Here is a 7,532-nt window from a genome sequence, read left to right on the forward strand (position 1 = left end):
ACCTTGAAGATAGTTGCTAGGGACAGCTCTTTCCTCAAGTGTTTATTATATTAAATTGCATATGTGTGTTTATTTACCTCTCAGCTATACCCTTACCCAAGTTAAAAGTTTCTTTAAAGACTACTACACAAACTCCACAAATGACATTAATAAACAGAACAAACAACAAACAAATAAATCTGTAGAGGTTCCAGGAAAAATGGTTTATGAGTCTCTACCCTAGGAGAAGTTTTGCTGAGAGATGGATCATTCCTGTCTTAATGCTAGTGCAAAGCATCTTTACAAAATCATTTTCACAGTTCCTTCTGATTAGCTTGGGCTCTTTCCATTCATAAGGGGCTTGTGATTAAAGTGGACCTTAATAAGATATAATTATTCACAGTTGTTTATGTAGTTTATGTTTAGCTAATTTAACAACTTTCTTTTTAATTATTTTATTGGTTATTTTATTTATTAACCTTTCAAATAATCTAACTTCCCAGTTTCCCCTCCACAACACCCCTATCCCATTCCCCTTCCCTTGATTCTAAGAGGGTGCTCACCCACCCCACTCTTGCCTCACTACCCTAACGTTCCCCTATGCTGGGGCATCAAGCCTCCACAGTACTAAGGTTCTCCCATCCCTTTAATGCCAGATAAGGCAAACCTCGGTCACACATACAGCTGGAGCCATGGGCCCCTCTGTGTATCCTCTTTGGTTGATGGTCTAGTCCTTGGGATCTCTGGGGGGGGGGGAGTCTGGTTGGTTGATATTGTTGATCTTCCTAGGAGGCTGCAAACTTCCTTCACTCCTTCAGTCCTTCTCCTAACTCCTCCATTGGGGTCCCAGCACAGTCTGAAGTTGGCTGAGTTCATCAGCATCTGTATTAGTCAGGATTTTGCAGAGCCTCTCAGGGACAGCTTCCTGTCAGCAAGTACTTCTTGGCATCAATAGTGTCTGAGTTTTGTGTCTGAAGATGGGATGGATCCCTAGATGGGACAGTCTCTGGATGACCTTTCCTTAAGTCTCTGCTCTAGTCTTTGTATATCCTTTAGACACTTGAAATTCTAGGTTAATATTTTTGAAATGGGTGGGTGACCCCATTTCCAACTGGGGACCATCTCTAACAACTGAATATGGTCTCTACTGTTTCCATGTTCTCTTTGTTCAGTATTTTGGCTAATATCATTCCTATTGGGTCCTGAGAACATCTTAGGTTCCTGGCATCTGGAACATTTTAGTGGCTACTCCTTGTTCCCCATCCACCACTGCTACACAATTCTGTTCAAATTCCTGACCCTCTGTACTTCTCCCCATCTCCTCCCACACCTGATCCTGCACCCTTTTCTCTTCCCCTCTTCTATCCTTCCTAGATCCCTCCTTCACTCTACCTCATGTGCTTATTTTCTTCTCCCTTCTAAGTAGGATTAAGCATCCACACATTTTCAGTTCATCTACTACATTAAATTTCTTTATTGTGTAAGATGATGGATTAACAGAATCCAAAGATTACTACACAAACATCCTGAGGGAAAGTTGGAGATGGGTTTTGAGGTCTCATACGTTCAAGCCAGGTTCAGTGTAGAAATTAATTTGTAGCTACCTGTCAATCTAGATGGAAAACTCTCTGCTCTTTCTGCACACCACGTTTGCCTGCATCTCTCTATGCTTCCTATCATGATAATAATGGACTATATCTCAAACACTGTAAACCATCCCCTATGAAATGTTTTCTTTTATAAGAAGTTGCTCTGGTCATGGTGTCTCTTTACAGCAAAAGAAACCCTATGACACCATCATTCTAAAAACTTTAATGTGTTTCATAAACCGATTAAGCAGCAAATCTTAATATTAGTTAAAAGTTAATGTAATGGTTTATTAGTAAGAAATCAGTAAGTTTGTCAGCTATAACAGATAAAAGAAATATATCAAATAGGCTAGAAAATCAGTGCATTCTGATGATGACGAACATAAGACAAAGAGACTTCCACAGTTTCATCGATATCTCTCAGCACCTCCTGCTTGAATAAACTCAGCCAAGGTCACTGTTTCTTCCTAGAGAAACATGAAAACTTATGAAGTATTATATGATATTTAGCAGAATGAGCCACAAGTTACTGTATCTAAAACAGCTTTCTAACCAATGTTCAAGTATATAGGCAATACTGTCTAGTCATGAACTAGAGGTAAGAGGATAGAACTTTCTCCTTAGAATCAATTATTTCACTCAAACATTACCACATTTGAAAAACCAGGAATGAACAATTATTTTTTACTGACTCTTCTAGACGTTCTAATATTACTAAAGAGCACACATTAAATATCAGTACTTACAAATTATGAATTTGATTCTCCATCTTTGAGAAGTGCATTCGCTACTAAGACAAAACATCATTGCTATGCAGTAGCATGCACTAATATCATTACCTTGTACAAGGTAACATGTGACATAGTAGAACAATGCAATCATTTACTGGTAGTCATTTTGGAAAGGTCTAGAAAGGTAAAAACTTTTCTTAGAGCTTTAACCAAGATAGGGTTTTGACATTTCCAAGTATAGAGGTTGTTGGTGTGAAGGTTACATGCCTGTGGGAGGGGATGTAATATTCTAAAAATAAAAGGTATAACATTTATAAATGGTAAAATAGCATTTAGAGTTTGTTATATTTAAGATGGAATGAGTACTTCAGCATGAATAAGGACCATGAAAAGATGTGGGTATGATTCTTGTGCTGAAGCAAATTGAAAATTAGGTGGGAGCAAAATGAACTGTTGGGAGAAGATTCCTGTGGAATCTCATAGCTACAAGCTTGGGGTTGAGGTAGGGAGTGAAGGGGCTCCAGTGGGAATCGGAGGAGTACAAAAGTCAAGGGTGCAGTGTTTATGCCTTGGTTATCATTCACATGTTGAGGGACACAGCTGTGGTAAACAGCAGGCTGTGATAAAGTGTTCTTCATAAGCAACTTAAAATCACTACAAGATAAACATGACAGAATGTGGGAAAGTATGAAAAGCAACAGCACTGATATTTAGGAAAAGCTGTGCTTTGGTTTAACATAATCATATCGGGGTTATTTATGGAAAAGCTTTAACTTTTAAAACAGAATTTCACAGAGTTGCAGATAATATGTCCTGTTGTGGACATAGGTTGGCCATACTTGTTTATAACATTTACTCATGTAAGTAAAAGTTAGGTTCCCTCTTTACACGAAATGCTTTAGTTGAAATGCAGGACTTCGTTTCTCTCTTATTTTAGTATTCTTATTTTGTATATGAAAGGATATGCCAGATTTTTCGGCATTCAAAATCACTGTGACAAGTTTCCTAACCAAAACAAGAATAAATATCAGTATTTTTTTCCACCTTAGAAGTTCAATCCTGTCGAGTAGCAGGAAGAACTGCTGGCTGCCAACACTCGCAAATTTAACCGTATGTTCTTCAGAACAAATAGCTAACAGAGCGATATATGTGAGCCAGCAATTGAAAAAACTCAGGCTCAACTTTTGACAAAGTAAATTATTAAGTAGCAAACCAAATTTCAAATTACTTTCACATGAATACAAAGCCAATTTTACATGTATTATGTAAAATCTATTCTTCAAATGTAATAACTACCAACGGTTTTGCAGGTGATATGAAAGTATAAGCCAACTCATGCTTCTGACCATGGAATCTTGTACTTCATTCAGAGGCTGATACTGGCTTTTTAATAAATTCTAATCCATATCTCAGTATTCTTCAAGGATGATTGCACTAGTATTGTTGATTTGAGATCTTCCAAGGGCATAAATAGTAGGAATAAAACTATATTATACAATGAGATAAAAGGAAGCAGAGAACACCCCTTACACTAGCATACAGAATAGAGGCAAATGGACTTTTAAAAAAGGTTCCTTTTAAAGTTTGAAGCATCCCATAATGAGAAGACAGGGGAGAGGGCAATGCATTTTAAACATAAAGCCATGTATGTCTTCCTTCCATTGTGAATGTGCCTGCATAATAAGTCTTTACACCAGGCACATAAGTCCACATTTACCTTAAAGCTTCATGAATATTTAATAATCTTATAGTTACATAATGACCATAAATTAAATTCCTGTGTGCTAATCATTTTATGCAATATAGCTAGTTATGTCTTCATTTGAACTACTACAAATTAATGTACTCTATATATGACAAAGGGAATGTAACTAGCTGGGTACCACATACATATAGAGCAACAACTCCTTTATCCTTTCCTCCATGAGAGAAAAGCATTCAGTGAGCTTTCTTAGTCTAGGTGCATATAGCTGCACGAGGCATTCTGTCCCAGAAGAAATGTAGTGAGTCTCTAGGTCCCACCCTGGTTAAGGCAGTCTACTTCACTCTCAGACTTTAGGAACCATTCCCTTTGGTGCCTTCTTCCACATCTGACTGTTCTTGCCTGAGACAATACTCTGACTTTCTAGCTGGACTGAATAGAACGACCTTAGGTATAAGCTGAGTTAAAACATTCTCTTCTGCACTTTGATCAGGATGAAAACAAGGTAAGCTAGAGACAGAATTCCTAAGACGATTATTTGGAGAAACATGAACAGTTTTGAAAAAGGCAGGGTTCCTGGTACATTTTGAGAACGGGGTAGTCTAATTATAGCAACCTCAGTGAGTAGAAAATGTAGGGATAATATAATAGTTAGATTCTAGAATCTGCTTAAGGGAAGAGAATTTTGTTGCAACAGAATAGTGTCTTGGTTTCTATGGAAATTTTGGATTTTTGCCTCCAAATCTATTCTTTTTCCTTTTAAGGTATGTTCCATATGTATGTAGCAGCAATTACATTTAATGATAAAATAAAATAGTGTTAAAATAAATGCTATTCATTCTACAAATCACAGTCCAATAGGATAATAATCAGTAAGCAGTTATATTATGAGCCATGACTGTATTGTGTGGGCCTTAATACTAGAAATCAGATTGCATGCAAACAGTTGATATTTGTACTGATATCTACAAAATAAATGTGACCTAATTAAAAAAATCAATGAGGACAGAGAATTCTGAATGTACACATTATATATAGAAATTACCCTGACCTAAGTGTCTGCATAATATTAATATTAATCCATGATTGGCAATGGACAGAGCCATTCTTATGCCAGTCTGGCTACAGTCAGTCATAGCTGCTATGAGTCTTGTTTACAATGGCTGTGTCATGCTCTCATCATAACATTTCACTTCTCTTTTCCCATCATCCAGCTCCACATCGAGGATGTTTGTCTCTGCACTAGCCACTTCTCTCTGCTAACAGAAGTCTCTTTGATTCAGGATAACAGTAGTTTTTGGCTACAGGTGTAACATAAATAATTACACTATCATGTAGTGAAATGGCAATGTAGCTAAACTGCAGAAAGAGTTGTCCCTGAAGTCTTTGATACTCCCAACCATATTTATTATATAAACTGTGTTATAGAATGAGGCATATATCCCTTCCTGTGGAGCAGATTTCAAATATACGCCAACAACAGTTGGGTAGTCCCATAACAGTATGTTACAATTGCACCGGTGGGCATATTTAACCTGGAAAGTTGGCATAGTCATATGAAGGGTTCATAGCAGAGTGAGACTAGTGATGTTTTACCTCCCTTCCACCCTTACCGCATCTTCTAGCACTATAAAACCTAGCCATAATAGAAGTAACTGCTTGATTCTGAGGTAAGGACAGTCATTGAATCTACAAGTGTATGAAAAGTTGAGCCTACCAGGCTAAAGTTAGTTTAAAACCCGTGACTATACAGACAGTCCTGTCAGAATCACAGGGTCACAAAACAAAAGGCAGAAATATAAGAAAAGGAATTTAAGGACAAAAGGAATTGAAAGGAGATACAAGAGAGTAGAGGGTGAGAACAAAAAATATATACATCTACAAAACAGTCAAAGAATAATTTTATTCAATAATAGAAAAGAGTAAATGTGATGAAATGAAAGTAATTCACAGTGATGGGCACAGACACAGATTGGACTTAGGCACTGTTAACTCTAATAAAGCACATAGAACACAGTTCAAACATTCGTTTTTGACCACATAAAATCTCACCAGAGATCTTTAAAGAAAGAAATAAAATAATCAGATGGACATTTAAAGTTATTATTAAAAAAAATACTGACTAATTAGAAAACTATTGCAATAATCCTGAAATGGATAATATGTCAGAGATAAAATAATGATGATAGAAGGAGAGAGAGAGAGAGAGAGAGAGAGAGAGAGAGAGAGAGATTTTTTAAAATGTAGAGGAAAGTATTTGATGAAACTGGTGGGAGGTTAGATACAGTATTTCAAGGATAATTTCTCAATCTTAGGCTTGATGCTAAGTATGGCTCTTTAGTTTTGTCAAATAAAAAGACCAGTCCTACTCTTCTTGATTATATTAAGGGCACAGAATCCAGGGGATATAATTATGAATTGGGGTTTTAATAAACAGAGGCCAAGATATTTCTAAGTGGTCAAAATAATATGACAGAACTCTTCAGTTTTTTTAAATGAAAAGTCTGAGTATAGAAAAATCTGTGAATTGTCTTAGAGATGGGAATTGAAGTAATTGGAATAGATCAAGTTTCCAATATAGAAAAACACAAATGAACTAACTCCAAGCCTTCAGAAAGTCCTAGAGTCTTTATTTTTATATCTGCCTATTTAATATTTACAACAAAGTTTACCTATGCTCATCTATTGTGTGGATAAACTAACTCATGGTGAGTTTATGAAATCAGCCTCGGGTCACACACACTAATTAACTGGTAGAGCTAGGCCACTCAGTGACTCAGCTACAAAAATCTATATTTTAAACATTAGCATATGGCAAGTGTTTTACAGAGACAAAGGACTCTAGGTTACATATAACAAGGTTTCAACTCACATTTGTTTGTGTGCCTTAGATACAAAAGTCTCAAGAGTATTGTACAACCTGGAGAAGTCATAATGTAAATGAAATCTAGCTAGCCATATATACTTTAATATATACACTAAGTGTACAGATTTATTTCTCCAAGTAGAATATATAATATCTCATTTAGGGGTCTGAAGAGATAGTTCAGTAGTTAGAAGGTTTTTGTTCTTCCAGGGGACCCACGTTTGGTTCCTAGCAGCCATGTTGGTGAATCACAAAGAACCATAACTCTAGTTTAAGGGAATCTGGCCCCTGCCTCAAATAGCCATACTTATACCATACAAATCTGTACCATCATGTACACACCAATAAAACAAAATGAATCTTTGAAATATCTCTTTAATCTTTTTATTGATGATTGTTGAAGTAATATTTGGCTGGGAAAATATATTTAAAAATTAATTTGTGGCTGTCAAGATGGCTCAGAGGCATTTCTTTTCATGGGCAGTGACCTGAGGTTTAGTTTCTCCTAGAGAAAATATACTCCTGCAAGTCATCCTCTAAACTACACAGATGTGCCATGACAATAGCACATTCCATACAAACACACAAAATCATTAATGGGATCAAGTTTTTCAATTAATTTTCCTTAATCCTTTTTACTTTTAAAACTCCTTTTAAGTACTTAC

The 7,532-nt window shown here is 36.3% G+C and overlaps 1 protein-coding gene and 1 long non-coding RNA gene across 11 annotated transcripts in view; both read right to left on the bottom strand.

Moving 5' to 3' along the window:
* Lingo2 (leucine rich repeat and Ig domain containing 2) overlaps window positions 1-7,532 on the bottom strand; it is a 1,322,423-nt gene that overhangs the window by 954,720 nt on the left and 360,171 nt on the right. The window lies entirely within an intron of this gene.
* Window positions 1,836-7,532, bottom strand: part of LOC134478958 (uncharacterized) — a 38,645-nt gene continuing 32,948 nt past the window's right edge. Inside the window, exon 2 of the long non-coding RNA XR_010051781.1 lies at window positions 1,836-2,035. This is a non-coding gene — a long non-coding RNA (uncharacterized LOC134478958). The remainder of the gene's footprint in view (window positions 2,036-7,532) is intronic.

Source organism: Rattus norvegicus, chromosome 5 (assembly GCF_036323735.1).
Source record: "Rattus norvegicus strain BN/NHsdMcwi chromosome 5, GRCr8, whole genome shotgun sequence".
Taxonomy (NCBI): domain Eukaryota; kingdom Metazoa; phylum Chordata; class Mammalia; order Rodentia; family Muridae; genus Rattus; species Rattus norvegicus.